Source organism: Talpa occidentalis, unplaced genomic scaffold (genome assembly GCF_014898055.3).
Source record: "Talpa occidentalis isolate TD23 unplaced genomic scaffold, MPIMG_talOcc4v2.1 talOcc4.14, whole genome shotgun sequence".
Lineage (NCBI taxonomy): Eukaryota > Metazoa > Chordata > Mammalia > Eulipotyphla > Talpidae > Talpa > Talpa occidentalis.
Window position 1 is genome coordinate 15,556,541 of NW_023601433.1, and position 16,859 is coordinate 15,573,399.

Consider the following 16,859-nt stretch of genomic DNA (forward strand, 5'->3'; position numbering starts at 1 on the left):
AATTCTCTCACCCTCCCATGCTTCTGACTGTACCCAGTGCTTGTATAAATAAATAAATAAACAAACAAACAAACAAATAAATAAATAAATCTATCTTATGTAAAAGGTTGGGGAAAGATTGTATATCAGGTTCTGGAAAGGAATGTTCCAGAGAAAAATGTACAACAGCTTGTACAATCATGCAGAGGATACAAGTAGCTGCTCTTGAGTAACTGTGCTAACAATACCTTTGGTGATCACAGTATTCTCCAACTGTATTTGGCAATTACACAAATACTGTTCAGATCCAGTGAAATCAGTGTTCTGTGAAAACTTCCTTCAGAAAAGGCTGCTTCAGGTCAACCATTCAGTGTTGGTTGAGAAATATGAGGGCTGGTTTCTGGGGCTGGTTTCTTTTCCTCAGTTTCTTTTCCTTTTTGCACTCCGCTCACACGCTGTTCTGCTCACCCTCAGAAAGCTGGGTGCTGTTCCTCTTCAAAATCACTAAAATATTCTGAACCCCAGTCTATTGATCTGAAAAATGAAGAAGTGGACCAACGTATTTGAATCATATTTCAGACAAAATAATTATTTGGTTCTACACAAATAAGAGTGGATTTTGTATTCATGGAATTATCTATTTGCCTTGACTGGTCAATTCAATGAAGGGCTTTATTAATCCTTTCGGAAGATGATGATAGGAAATGTTCTAAGATCAAGATCATGTTGTTGATATAATTTCAGATACAGAGTTCTTTACATTGCTCTAAAATTAGAACTAGACCTTTTCAGAAACCCAACAAATGTCAAGTGGACTTTTTACACTGGAGTCTTTCCAGAGAGTGAATTTACACAGCGTTATTTTTAATTGCCTTGCAGCATAGTCTAGTTCACACTGTCCAAGTGAATGTAATTGTGAGACTTGTAGTTTTTTTAGTCAGATCCCAAACCTCCATATAAATAACTCCAAATCATCATCTTATATCAAATGTGTGGTGAAGGAAATTTTGCCTTGCAACTTTGTCTATTTAAGTTATGCAGAAGATCAGGTCTTAACTTTCAGGTAAAATAATCTTGGATCTTCATTTTTAAGCTTCAATGTGATTTAAAAAATGTAACCCTGGGTTCTGCCTGTCTCCTCTCTCTCTTACTCTCCCTCCTCTCTCCCCTGTCCTCTCTCCTTCCCGCATGGTGCTCAAATACTTTACACAAGGTTATGATGGGAAGAGATTTTAGGATCAGATGGTTTAATCCCAACCCAACCTTCATGTTATATAAAAGAATATTATTTCAAAGAAGAAAGTCCTCAACAATCAAGACTGTTGTGAAATGACAGCCTTGTTCTTTTTCTTTCACTCCCTAGCCTATATCTGCTCTTATTAAAAACAAGACCCCAAAATGACTTGGTGGTTTGAAACAATCTTCAGAACTTTGTCAAGATGATAACATTTCTCTTTCTCCAAGCACGGGGTTTTAACAGCATTGGCCGTCAAACATTTTATTTTCATAGTCACACTAGACCCTGAATTAATCATAAAATAGCCTCCTTTTTTCAGTTCACACTTGGTATGTTCTCTGCTTCAAAATATATTTTAGGAAACTATTTCTACTTTTGTGTGTGCATGAGAGACAGAGACAGTGAGAGAGCATGAGAGAGTGAGAGAGAATTTTCTACTTGTGATTCTTCCATATTCATAGAATTCATGTAATGAATAGAATTCTAAATTCTCCCGTTTCCCAGTTTACCCTCCAAGATTTGATGTCAGTGAATGATGTCAAAATGAAAATAAAGCATGAAGCTTTGTATTCAACATGTTCAAGGTTTATGTGAACTTATTTCCTGTCTGGTACAGCATCTGTCAGGAATCACTGCCCTTGAAAGTTTGACGGTGTGGGGATGAAAAAGGTACAGACATTTTCCTGGTCCCTTATTTAGGTTTCCTAAATTCCTGCTATGAGTGAGACCATTCAGCATTTTTCTTTTTTTTTTTTTGGCTTATTTCACTGAGTATGATTCCTTCCAGCTCTACCCATGTTGCTGCAAATTGCATGAGTTTATCTTTTTTTGATTGCTGAGTAATATTCCATGGTGTATATGTGTCAATTCTTCTTGAGCCAGTCATCTATTTTTGGGCATTTGGGCAAGGTATCAGGAAAAAGGACTAATTATAATAAAGAAAAAATCAAAATCAACAAGCAACTATAAACCAGAGACACACGGTGGGGTTGGGGTAGAAGGGATTAGGGTCAAAATAAGGGGGGGTTGGGAATTGTATGGGGAATACAACCAAAATGAAAATGCATACATTGTACAAAAATGAAAAATGATGTAAGAATTATATAAAATAAAAATATATTTTAAAAAAGAAAGAAAAACGTACAGACACATTCACCATCCTATATATGGGGGTCTGTGCTGTGCGCTGTCGGAGAAGAACGTTAGTTAGTGTGCTTGGGGGACAGAGCAAGTCTGGCAGGGTAGAGTTATTTTCATTGTGAAAGAGGCATTCAAGTTCATTTTGTAAGTAAAAATAGGAAAGGGGAAAAGCATTTCAGAGAGCATGTTTATCAAGTTCCTGAAAAGTCCCTGGATGTCAAGAGAGCTAAATTCATCACGTGACCCAGGTTTTGTAAAAGCCATGAAGCTCAGCCCTGCCTGCGTGTGACTGCCTAAGATCCATCTGTCACTCACACTGGGGACCAGCCAGATGTGCTCCTCATAGGTGCCCCCAGCAAGGTGCAGTCACTAGAGCATGGACAAGAGCAGGGGGGATGCTGGGCTTGGCTCTCTCAAGAGTGCTATGTTTGGATGAGAAGCTTCAAAATAACTTCCTCCTTGGCCAGGTCATGGCCACACTGAAGAGCGGACGCTTGGTGTGCAGAGAGCCAGGATCTCCAGATGGGGAATCAGAACTAATGAGAGTTTAACAAGACTGCTATGTGTAAAGTCAGTCAAAAGAAAAACAACAATTATAATCTCATCTATCATAAAACACTATTAGAAAGGAAAAGGAACATTTTACTGTTTAACATATGACAAAGGAAGAAAAATTTTCCTCTACCCATTTTAGACTTTCAGCTGGGGCTTTGTAACAAAAGACAGAGAGAAAGTACACCAATTTATATAAGAGATTTTTGTATCCTGGGAGACCTCATAAAGGCAATGAAACACAAAAAGTGGCAAAATCTAAATATTTATATATTAGCTTAAACAAAGAGGCAATTGTGGAAAAGTAAGCAAAACATATGGGCAAACAAAAGGAAGATAAAAGTTATTTTAACAAGGTCTGTTCCTGAAGTATTTTCTCAGCACTGACTCCTCCCCTCTGGTGATAGAAGGATCCACTATTCTGTACCAGGTACAAGGAGGGCATCCACCCATGGGCGTGCATCTCTGCACTAGGAAGGAAAAGAGAGGCCAGAACACCCCTCTGGCATGTGTTCATTCTCAAGTGCCTTTAGCCCAAAACAGTGGCCTTTTTTGAGGTGGCAACACTCCACTCCTCTATGCATTAAAAATACCAAACAGCTTATTTAAGTTTTCTAAATTCCTGCTATGAATTCATTTATTCTTCTTTTTCTTTCTGGCTTAAGAAAAAGACTAATTATAATAAGGTAAAAATCAAAATCAATAAGCAGCAAGCAACTATAAACCAGAGACACACTATGGGGAGGTGGTGGTGGAGGAGGGAGCAGGATCAAAACAAGGCGGGGAGGGAATTGTACGGGGACTATAACCAAGATGAAAATGCACACATTATGCAAAAATGAAAAATGATGTAAAAAAAAATCTATAAAATAAAATAAAAAAATGCCAAAACTGAGTGACCTATCTAAGGAAAAATATGCAAAACTTCTAGAGAGGAAAAAATTACTTTGGTTTGCTATATTATTGGAGATGTAAATGTGGTGCAATAGCCGCCATGACTTCATATGGTTACAAGACCAATGAGAAGACCAGTCAGAATCTGAGCAGAGAGCTTGTGGAATTTGAGCAATTGTTTTCATTTATTATTTGTTTGGGAGATCATATTTTTTTTTCATGTTTGATATTTTATTATTTATTCATTTATTTATTTGTGAAGTACTGTTAGTTTATATCCTTGTTAATTTTTTGAGTATAGGATTTCTCCCCTCAAATGTAGTTGTCGTAGCTCTCTACCACCAAATCACCCATGTCCTCCACCAGAGGCCATTGTGCTGCCACCCTCTTCTCACAATTGTGTTTGAAATTCATGTGAAAATGTAAAAGTCCTAGAATAGTCAAAGACAAATAAGGAGAGAGAACTTGCTCTCTTCACTATTAGCAGTGATCATAAAGCTAGAATAAATGTGATAGCTTGGGTAAAGGTTGAAGATAGACAAATAGACCAAGAACACAGAATAGGAAGCCATTTACCTTGCTACCTGATATGCAAATATTAATGATATGCATGTGTTTTAGTGCTTAATAGATGACAAGGTGGCACTAACAAATCAGTGGTGTTGGAATATTTAACATTCATGTAGAAAGAATAGAACTATCTCTTATCTCACGTTATGGAAGAAAATCAATCTAAAAATGCATGCTGAAATATGAAAAGCAAATCAATAAAGGCTTTAGAAGATAATATAGGGGTGCTTCACTTTTCCCTTTTATTACAAAGAAACACATCTTAAAAGAACACAGACATTAAAATAAAAATTGACAAGTTTAACTAAATTGAAATGAAGAATTTCTGTTTTTAAAATATCACTATCAAAAGGGTGAAAAAAGACAAAACATTCAGGAAAAGATCTTTGTGACAATCTAAAGAACTCATATATCAATAAGAAAAAGGCCAGTTGGGGAGAAATGGTTGAGACTTGAAGAGTTATTCCACAAATGGGGAAATCCAAATGCTCTATAAACGTAAGAAAAGGGACTTTGATATTTTTAGTACAAAAAGAATGCACATTAAAACCTCAGGAAGTCATCACTACATATATAAGTCCACTGGTGAAAATGTAATGGTCTGAAAATGCCCAGTTTTGGTGGGAAAGTGGAGCAATGGAGCTCTTTTTTTTTATTTAAAGATTTATTTATTTATGCATACAAAAACTGGGGTACAGGCCAGAAATGGGGTAGTGGTGAAAGCATTCCCCAGAGACAGAGTGGGGAACAGAACAGGTGGACTGACTGAAATACACTGCTGAGAGGAGCAGTGGGCAAGACAGGAGAGGTTTACTGCCCCATGTGGGTAGCTCCCTGGCTAGGGATCAAACTCATGCTACAGAGGCTGCAGATAGCTTCACAGTACTGTACTTAACCCCTTGTGCCACCAGGCCCATCAATGGGAACTCCTACAGTGCCACTGAGAAGCCAATGCCAGGAGGCAACTTCATCTGCCAAATTGAAGGATGTGTCTCTGTCAACCCGAGGATGAGCCATCCTCCATGGGGTGTACCGCAGAGAAACTTCTGCCCATGCACACCAGCAAGCATGGATGATAACCTTCAGAGAAATACTCTTGAAATACCCCCAAAGCAGACACAAGGATATCCCCCTGCTGGCACCCCAGGAGTCTTTTGTGTGCTCTCCATAATTATGACTCCCTCCTTGCAATTCACCTAAAGCCTCCCTAACATACAGAACTGCATGATGATGCATACACAATTGGTAAAATTATAAGAACAAGCACAGAAAAGTATTTATTGCAAGATCAGTATAATCTGTCGAAGGAAGAAGTCATAATTATGGCAAGCACGCAGAAGATCCAGGGGATGCCAGCTGGGAGAAATGTCTGCACAGCACATGTGTCTCCTGCCAGTTCTTGGGTATATACATTAACTCAGAAACGGGAGTTTTGGGTTGGGTGGATGTTAGTGCAAGAAAATGAGACCAGAATTCAGTAGACACCACTGGCCAGGCCACAGATGGTACAGAGTACAGAGGAATTGAGAGGTGACTGCTCTCAATAGATTAATATTGTAGATCATCTTAACCTATGTTACACTGTTTCTTATTCAAAACATTGAATAATGTATTCACTTTATGGTTCTTAATATCTCTTTATAAATACATTGGCACATCAAATAACAAAATAAATATATCACTGCTTTGCATCTGCAAATCAGAAAATACTTAATTGCTAACAGTATATAATTAGTAAGTAGCACATTATTAGCACATGATACTAATCTCTATTAGACTTAACAAGATGTTACTTTCTTCTCAGATATTGCATTAATATTTGTCACTTGTTTCTCTAAAGGTAATAATTCATACTTCTTTTCTCTGTTCTAGTAGCAATCTTTTTAGACATTAAACATGGCAAAAAATTACATTGCAAAGTAAACATATAAACTGCTGGCATGCATATTTTAATGACATTCCAACAAGAAAGTAAAAGGAATAAATTACTTTCGAATATGCTGATTAAATAAATTTTGTGTATAAACATTATCTCAAGTCAAACAAAGAAACTTGAAAGCAATCTTTAAAGTTCTTTAAATTTTGTTCAAGATATATTAATCTCATTCTTTAGAAATAACAAGTCGCTATGGTAACAATTGATTATTTCCACATAACTGACAGAGAAGGAACTGTGAAATTTCTTGTTTCTATCATAGTATTAATTTAATCCCATTTTTAATATGTGATCACAGCAAGCATCTTTTAATGTCCCTCTTATCTTGCCCCAACAATATTAAGCATGACCAAGTCCTAGGTTGAAAATATTTTTTAAAGACCTTAAATCTCTATTAATAACTTACCACTTTTGCCATTGTTCTAGATTGTACCATATCTTATGATTGATGAATTATTAAGCAAGAAAATGTTCCATTTTAAAAAGTCTGATCTTTACCATTCTAGGAGAGAAAAAAACTTTTTCCTGGCCCTCTAGAGTCTGAAAATTAAACTGACAAAGACAGAAAAATGGGAAAAGAGCATACAAATTTATCTAAAGGACATTTTACATGACATGGGAGGCTTCATAAGGAAATGAAGCCTCCAAGAAACAGTCAAGATTGAGCATATTTACACTGGGTTTGATGAAGAAGGGAAAGTCATGGGAAAATGTGGTAAATCAACAGGATGGCAGTTAATGGTAATGAGGTGGGGAAACTGGTGAGGGTCTGTTGGTTAGGATGTCCCTCAGCAAAAGGAGGACACCTCCTACATGGTGTCCCCTTGCAAAAGGAGGACACCTCCTACATGGTGGGCTTTCTGGAGATCAGAGGGTCCCTCTTGGATCTACCATCTCTTAAATATCTTTAGCATAAAAAATTCTCTATGCCAGGGTGCCTTATTTTGGGTAACCTGTTGTTAGCTTACTCATCATGAGTGTAACTTAGTGAGAAAGCAACCAGTAAAATTGGTCCATGAGTGTTGGTTGGTTGAACTGATAAATTTGAAATATTTCATTTCCATAATCATATATCATGGGCAACTAAATAGGGTGAGCAATTAAAAATTAAATATTCATTTTACATATTGACAATGTATTCCATAAATAATGAAGGTGAACCATATAGGCATTTAGGGCATATTTGTGGGAAGCAGAGGGTTTGAATTTACTTGAAGATTGACACTACCTTCTCTGAGTTAACTGGAGAGAGAGGTGAAATATAGCCAGCCTCATATGTACATATGTATATATGCTATTTGACAGAAGTCATGGTAACCTCACAAATACATGAAATTGCTTTGTCCACATTCACTCACTGATCCCTTACTTCTAAATCTAATGGGTAGTTCTCAGGTTTTATCTTACTGATCTTTTTTCTTCCTCTTCCCACGGCCTCCTTTACATTCTCTCTCTACCCTTGGATTTGTCTTAATATCTACATTAAGTATGTGTTTCTCCTGGCAAGTGCTTCCCCCAAGGCCTAATACCTTCTCTCTCTTCATTGCCTTGCTGTGGTAGAAGAAGAATCCTAACCCAGGGATTGGATTCCACAGCTGCGAGCTTCTCCCTTGCCCACACTGTCATTTCCAGCAGTTTCCTTAAAAGATTTGTGTCATCTCTGTGCCTTTTCCAAGAACTCTTTCCTCTCCCCTCTCAGCAGTTGCCTTACCCCATTCAGTCCAGAGGGTCCTTCTGCTCCCTGCCATCTGTCTGCCCCTTAACCTGCACATACCTGAGCATGCTCAAGTGACCCGTGCTTGGGACAGGTCCTTTTGCACCTTTTGTCTTTCTCAGTGCTGGTGACAATCCTGACAGAGAAAGCATACTCAGAAACATCTTCTCGGGGGTAGACAGACACAGACAATGGAGTCACAAGTCCTCTGGGATGCCAATACAGGCCAGGCACCAGGGCAGGGACAATAAGTGATGAAACTAGCCCAGTTTTCCATCCTGGGAGAACCCAGCTAACAAACATGCATGTGTGTTTGCTATCTTTTGGGGGTACCATCAGATTGAATTTTTCAACCATCGGCAACAATCTCCAGACTTAGCATCAAACATATTATGTATGCATTCCTAAGAAAACATAGTACTGAAGAAAGCAATGCCTGCAGTATTGGCATAGCTAAGCAAGAATTCTTTCAAAATATCTCCTCCCCCACCCATTGGGAAACCTGTTTTGAAAGATTTTTATCCAACTACATTCCGGGCATTTATTAAGAAACATCCATTTGATCTATTTATAATATCTCCATTTTGTCATTTGACTCAGATTTTAATGAATGATTTAGAATTTTTTAGAGCTCAAAATAGTGAAGTGGGGGTGCATTACAGTGAAGTGGGGGCACCCCTCAGCATGGTGCTCACCCTGCTAAGGCCTGGATGTTGTTGGTTCATTCACTGTGTGACCCCAAAGGGCTTGGGCGTGTCCTGGTGATGCTGTTAGCTCCTGCTTTTGGAGCTTAGTCATAGACAAGAAATCCCAGTAAATCATTAGTGATTTGCTTCCTCTAATGTTTGGTTTTCTTGGGGGTAGAAGTAAGAGAAGGTGTGATTAGCTCTGTTCCAAGTCAGAGTATCAACCAGTGTCTGTGCAATGAATAGAAGAGTGAATGTTTCACTATAACCACCAAGGTGGAACATCTAACCCCACACGAATCCAAATTTCACACTTGATTCAGATAAGGAATCTTACCTGAAATTGAAGTTCTTTTTAGTAAACTATGAACAATTCCCCACTACAATTTTTGAGATATCAAAATAGCATTCAAAACTACATACTCTCCCCACCTGACATGAATCCCAGGAACTGAGGCTTGTCTTCTCTGTGGGATGGTATAAAACAGTCCTGGGAATCAGTTCCAGATGTTTCCAAGATCCCCCAATTTTTGTAAAATATCTCAGCTTTTCTCTATTGGCAATACAAACCTATAATCAAAGGTCTTTGTATCATGTTGTTTTTCCACATACTGATACTATAACAAATCCCTTAACGATGCTGGATTTCAAAAAAGTGGATGAGATATATCAACGGGCTCTTAGAAACTAAAGAAAGGAAGGATGTAATCCTACAGTTCTTTGTTTGGAAGTCTTTAAATTCAAGCTCTAAATTCAAGTTCAGAATATTTTGTCCTTTTAATAGTACAAGCTCCTTTTGGAATACATTACTGGAATATTTTAATAAAATATGTTTTAACTGAGTCTTCTGTTTGCTACAGGCCATTTCAGAGAAAAGGGCCTCCCTGGTGGCAACAAGGGGTTAAGACGCAGCCTATGAAGCTATCCACAGCCACCGCAGCATGAGTTTGATCTCCAGCCAGGGAGCTACCCATATGGTGCAGCTGACCTCTCCTGACTTGCCCGCTGCTCCCCTCAGCAGTGTATTTCAGTCAATCTGCCTGTTCTGCTCCCCACTCTGTCTCTGGTGAGTCCTCTCACCCCCACACCTCTGGCCTGTACCCTAATTCTTGTATGCATAAATTAATAATTTTTTTTTTTAAAGAAAAGGATAAAATTGGGCAGTGTGGTTAACTGCTAATAATTTATGTTTGGGGAAGGGGCATTGTAACATTGTAGCTTAAAAGGAAGCGATTTCCTTCACCAAAGGGGAAACAATGGATTGGGGAGAGCAAAGAAGCTCTCCCTGCGCAGGCTCTTCTCTCTGCTCCTAAGGGTGTGTGTGGTCAAATCTGCCTTATCCCCAGTGTAGTTTATGAAGATCAGCCAAATAAAAAAGACTGAGATGCAAACATATGTCCAGCCCCAATGTCACAAGACAAGATGGACAAGATGCTCCCCCACTTTGAGGGGGAGCAAAGGTGGACAAGTCTCAGGTGAAAAATAGAGCAAAGTCTGGCCTGTCCTGACCTATAATACAAACAGCAAGACAGGACTCGATATAGAAAGTGCTGAAACTTGGTGGTTGTTTACAGAGAACTTTTTCTAAATAACAAACTCGGAGGAAGGGAGTGTTAAGCGACATTTGCACCGAGTGTAGGAGGCTCCCTCTGTACTCCCAGCCAGGACACAGCTGCAGGCAGTGGGGGACAAACCCCGAACAAACCCTCACCCCAGTCAAACCTTCAGTGGGTTGGCAAGGGTTTAGCTTGAGGGCTTTCTCCACTGGTGTGAAGTGCTCAGGCCATAGGTGATGTCCTGCTTTGACCACTCAAAGCCCTGCCCCAGTGTAGGGTGACAAGCTTCACAGGCCTGATCCCAATATAGTCACAGCTCCACCAGCAGGGAGGGCTGACAAACCTCAACCAGAGTCAGGAGTCTGGTTGCCAAGTGATGTTTCTTAGGACAGAAATATGAGCAGATTCACAAAATTCTATTTCTCTGACAGTTGGGAAAAGCCATTGTTGCTTCAGCCCTGACCACCCAACAAAGTCCCACAATTTACTGAACCCCTCTGCCCTGCAGGTGGCCCACAGCCCTCATAGGTGGCGGACGGGCACGGTGTGTGCAGGAGCAGCTGGCCTGGCCCTGGCATCACTTCAGTTTGCATGAAGGGGTAGCACTTGGCCCCCTGGAGGGAACGACACCCAACGCTGCTGCCTGAAGCAAAGTTACTGGCTTCTCAGGGCCCTCCCAGCACAGAGCCCCCCAAACGCATGGGCTGGGGCATGGATGCATTGGCTCAGCTGCAACCTGGTGCTGTTTAGAGCCAGCACCATCTCTGAAGCATAGAAATGAACCTGGTCCCTCTGTCCAGCAGCAGATTCAGATTGTTCTCACAACTGTGGCCAGCACCCCCTTGATGAGGCTTTTTATGTTCTAACCGACCCCGGGCTGCTATGAATGGCCTAACCGTTTGTGAATGATTCGAACTTGGAAAGCTGCAGGCTGTGTCCAGTTGAAACCAAGCTGCAACCAATCACCCATCCAGGTGGCCACTTTCAAAGCTTGGGCACCCAGTGAAGGGCAGTTTCTGATGCAGGGGCTGCTACAACACACCATGCTTGGCATTTGGTCTTTGGCTGAGGTGGCCACTTGACCAGGCTTCTTCTGCTCCCAGAAGACTGACATCACTGCATCTATGACCTTCCTTGGGGCCCTCGGTGGTGCTTCTCCACTGCCAACAGGCTTTCAGATCATGGCAGTTGTTCTCATCTGGGGCAATTTTGTCTCTTGGGGAGCATTTGGCTTCGTCTACAGTAATTTTGCAGTTTCAGGTGGGGGAGAGCTGCACCAGGCATGTAGAGGATGAAGGCGAGGGCTGCTGATAAGCATCCTATAGTGCACAAGGTCTGTCCCTTTCCCCCAGAAAATCACTATCTGGCCCCAAATGAGATCAAGAAACTGGCTAACAGTGCTGGTCCTGTCTGATTCGCCAACTCCCACTAGCTCATTATGGCCCTTGAAACTAACCTGTATTATGTTTCAAGTTTTCTTATCTGATAATGGTGTCTCTGGTCACAAGGCTCATCTGTCAGAGGGTCCATCTTGCTGCTTGGGGCCTGTCAAGAGTAACCTTCATTAAAATCTGTAGCAGACAAATCAAATGGTCCTGGTCTTCTCATCTGCTGGTCAAAATAATCAGAATGCTGACAGAAAGACATTCTGATATAAAATTTGAGTTTCGGAAAGAACATTTTGGGATGAGGCATGGAATATAGATAACAATTTAGGTTTCCCCATGCAACTCCCTCCACCTCCAACTTCCCTCTAAACACACAAGGCATAAACCATCAATGACAGAAGCTAGGTTCAGAAATGCCTTTAAGAACCCAAGAAATAAAGATTTGCTGCGTAATAGTTTGGGGGCACAGTCTCTGAGAGTTATTCCCAAATCATAGCACATGGGTTTTCCTAGTAAGCCAGCTGGACTGCACTTGCATCAGAATTGTTGATAGAAATGTTTCTATTTTTGAAAGTGTTTTGTTTAGAGGACAATGGAGCCTTTTGAAGCTGACTCATAAATATATGAGGTCTATATTGATACAAACAGAATTAGCATCAATATAACCCTCCAACCCACTGTTGGCAGGAAGAGGAATTAGAGAAGGAAGGATAAAGGAGAGTGAGAGAAAGGAGAAAGGAAATCCAGTTTCCATGTAAGAAAGGGGTGGAGACTATCCCTTGTGGTGGGATCGATGCTGTAGATTTGGATATCCTTTCTCACTTTCCATTAATTTATTTTGTTATTCCATCTTCTCCATGATTCACTTTAAGGCTTAGCATTATATGGTTCCAGCAAAAATGTACTTGTTTTTAGGGCCTCCCCTGGTGGTGCAGTGGTTGAGCGCTGGGCTGCAAAGCTGCCAGCAGCCTCTGCAGCGCTGGTTCGATCCCCAGCCGCCGGCAAGGGTCCCACATGGCGCGCAGACCTCTCCTGTCACACCCGCTGCTCCCCTCAACAGTGTATTTTGTCAGTCTGCCTGTTCTTCTCCCTGCTCTGGCTCTGGTGAATTCTCTCACCCTCCCACACATCTGACTGTACCCAGTGCTCATATAAATAAATAAATAAATCTTTTTAAAAAAATGTACTTGTTTTTAGAACAGAAGGAGAGCAGGAATGGGAAGATTATATTGCAGTTGGGCTCTAATTTTTGAAGAAAGACCCATGCTTGGGAATAGAGTGGGTATTATGAGATGCAGAAAAAAAAAAGCAAGTTAAATTATGCAGTGAGAAAGTAAAGGTGTTTGGAGACTGATCTTGGCCGATAAAGTATCCTTGGAGATGTTTGCTGACAAGATGGTGGAATTTTCCAGCATAAACTAGAGTAGCAGGTACACCCGTGGATGCAAATGCTAGTAAATTCCCACCAGATCAACCAGTGAAGGCTAATAAAATTCTCTTCCAGTTATCAACAAATAAACCATTTGCTCTTTTCCCTTAAGGGAAGGCCTTTTCTCCAGTCTCTTAGGAACCTCATTGACTTTAATGTAAGAATTTAGTTCACTTTTTAATTGCGCTTATGGCTGGCCCTTAGGATACTAATTAGTTATTTAAGATTATGGTGTTTGGTCTACCAGACACATCTCAGAGTTTAATCAGAAGCTACTATATTCATAATTTCATGAATGCTTAGTGGAGTCAATGATTCCTGCGTCCCAAGCACACAGGAGACTCTGCAATGAATGCCCATTACTCCAACTCAAACATCCATGTGTTCTGCATTAGCCAATGCCATTTAACAAATGTCAATGCAAACATATAATTAATTTGACCTAATGTGGGACTGCAATTTCCAGTGTACTTGAAGAATTATATGTGTGTCAAATATAGTTGCTAATGTTGAACTAAAAAAAATGAAGACAGCTTTACTGAGGAAATCCACATTAACTATTAACTAGAGGACAAAAATAGTTCACTGCAATAGAGAAATGTGATTATAGTTCTCTTAAATAAAATATTATTTATATCATATTTGTTAATTTTATCTAATTTTTTCGACAGATCAATATAGAAAAATGTTAACAGCTGTCAAGTGATTTTTAGAGATTCTCTTAAAATGAATTTTTAACATTTTCTTGAAAAGGAAATCTATAATAAATGTGTGAAGCTATTTTTAGGGAACGTTTTAGAGCTAAGTAAGATCTTAACTCACAGAATAATTTTCAAGTGGAAGCTTGGCCTGGTGGTGGGAAGGATGTTAATTAGCTGACTTATCTGTGGGACATTCCAGAGGTCAGTGATGAACTGTCGCCTCAGTCTCTTATAGAACAAAATTCAATCTAAGAGGGTTGACGATTTAATGAATATTTCTGGGACTTTAGGCAATAATTAATTTTTCCAATTCCTCTAAATCCCATGCAATCATCCATCACTATATAATTTAACCAGACCCAGAATTTAAATCATATCTTTGCTATGAGCAAGAATTCCTGAGTATAAATCAACAAACATATGTCAGGTCTCAATGTTTAAAATATCAATAGGAGAAGAGCTGGACTTGTAGGTTGAGGGGAGAGGTACAGATACTTCAGAGGATATTATTATTATTAATTATTTTACCTGGAGCCTGTAATTATCCGGCACAGCACTTTGCACATGTGTTACTCAGGAAGTGTTTTTGAGTTGATTGATTTGAATGAATTACCTGAATGACTTTGTAAAAATAGCTTGCCTTCTCTGGATTTATTTTTGCACATGATATAAGACACTTCTTAAATTATTTTATTTATTTATTTATTTATGCATACAAGAACTGGAGTGTAGGCCAGAGATGCAGGGGGTGAGAGGATTCACCAGAGACAGAGTGGGGAGCAGAACAGGTGGACTACTGTAAGATACTGCTGAGGGGAGCAGTGGTCAAGACAAGAGAGGTCTGTTGTGCCATGTGTGTCAGGTATCGAACTCCTGCTACAGTGGCTGGTGATAGCTTGATAGTGCTGAGACTTAGCCTCTGCACCACTAAGGAGGCCCTGATACAAGACATTTTTATAACATGGCAGAAGACATTGCCAGTATTTTTTTTTTAAAGATTTATTTATTTATGCATACAACAGCTGGGGTACAGGCCAGAGATGCGGGCGGTGAGAGGATCCACCAGAGACAGAGTGGGGAGCAGAACAGATGGACTGACTGAAACGCACTGCTGAGGGGAGCAGCTGGCAAGGAAGGAGAGGTCTGCTGCGCCATGTGGTTTGCTCCCTGGCCGGCCAGGGGTCGAACTCGTGCTGCAGAGGCTGCGGATTGACTCATAGTGCAACACCTTGCGCCACCAGGGAGGCCCCCAAGACACTTTTAAACTTGAAATTAAATCAGAAATAGGAATCAGAAGATCTGAATTGAAACCCTGGATGGATGTGTGATTTACCTGCTATATGCTCTTGAAGGACTTCTTTAATATATGCTAAATTCTGGTCAGCAGTGCTTCCTTCCCTTTGCTGTGAGAACTAAATGAGCCACATGACACCAAAGTGTTTCCATAAGATGCTTGGCATTTAGTATAAATGTCTTAGACACTAGTAGACCCCTCTCAGCTGCAATATTCTGTAACCGATTTCCACTTAGAATTTGAACTCGGAGAGAAACAAATAGCTTTAGAATATTATTCCCTTTCTCTTCTGTAAGAACTACATGGCATTTTCTAACTGTTGATTTACTTGCTTTTAAATGAAGACACAGATATATATTTTCTTTTTGAAAGATGGAATGGAGAAAGTTTCATTTCCCTTTCCTTTCTGAGAATTCCTTTATCTTTCAAATTGTTACAAAGTTCTACCTGTTGGGGACTGCTCCTGGACAGAATCTGAGAGCTAGGTGGTCCTGGCAAAGATTTCAAGTGGTTGTTTCCACTCTTACTGGCCTTAACTCCTTTAATAACCTCTTATTACATTCATGCTCCAATGTCCTTCTCACAACACTGCTATGAGGTGAGAGAAATTGTAGGAGGGAGAGGGATCAGAGGGAGGGAGGGAGGAGCACAGGGGACTGAGGTGATGGTGCACGGGTGCCTTGGGGAAGGAAATTCTATGGGGACTACACCTGAGGGGGTGGGGGGAAGAAAATATTGTCTAGAAAAATGTAAAAAAATTGATAAATGTTAAAATAAAAAAAAATTAAAAAACTAAAAAAAGTCAATGTTATTAAAAAAAGTTATTAAAAAAATAAAAAAGTTTTTCTAAACTCATATGATGAATTACAGACAAATTAAAAAAAAATATGTGTCGTCCAGTGTCCTTATGAACTATATCACTAGATGAAATGGAAAAAAAATTCAATATAATCTCAATATCATCATCCAAAATTTAATATTAGATGGTCTTTTCAAATAACTGAACCTTGTTTTACATACACAAATATGTAAATATATTTGTGTGTAAATATAAATGCATATGTATATCTAGGTCTGGATTGATATGAGCTACAGAATGTATGTTCATACTTAATTGTTCATATGGCCCTTTTCAAAAATAACAAAGCTCAGGTAGAGGGAAAAAATAGAGTTAGATTCATTACTAAGGTGCATAAGTGTACACTGGAAAAAAAACCACCTTTTTATGCTTTTACTTTTTATAGGTAATATATACTGTCCTTAACTTTTCTGAAACTCACTTTTCTCACTTAAAAAATTGGGACAACACTGACAGGACTCAGGGAGGTATGTGCACAGTGTCTAACAAAATGTGAGCATACAGTAGGTGGTAGACCAAATGCTAGTCTTTCCCATATTAATTTAAACATTTTTTAAAGATTTATTTATTTATACAAAAACTGGGGCACAGTCAGAGGTGCGTGAGGGTGAGAGAATTCACCAGAGACAGTAGGTTGCAGAACAGGCAGAAAGACCGAAGACACTGCTGAAGAGAGCAGCGGGTGAGACAGGAGAGGTCTGCTGTGCCATGTGGGACCCTCACTGGCTGGCCAGGATTGAACCAGTGCTACAGAGACTGTGGACAACTTCACAGCACTGTGCTCAACTGCCTGTGTCACCAGGGAGGCCCTAATTTAAACTTTTTAAATGAGGAAGCATGGCACAGAGTAAAAAATGAAGAATGAAAATGAAAAGTGTGATAAATTATTACTGAATGAGCCACTAATGTTAAGAAACAGAATGC

The 16,859-nt window shown here is 39.8% G+C and overlaps 1 long non-coding RNA gene across 1 annotated transcript in view; it reads right to left on the minus strand.

Annotated features, from left to right (window-relative positions):
- Positions 1-202: 202 nt before the first annotated feature.
- LOC119245198 (uncharacterized) overlaps positions 203-16,859 on the minus strand; it is a 31,679-nt gene continuing 15,022 nt past the window's right edge. The window contains exons 3-4 of the long non-coding RNA XR_005125203.2: positions 11,721-11,809; positions 203-513 (exon numbers count right to left, since the gene is read on the minus strand). This is a non-coding gene — a long non-coding RNA (uncharacterized LOC119245198). The remainder of the gene's footprint in view (positions 514-11,720; positions 11,810-16,859) is intronic.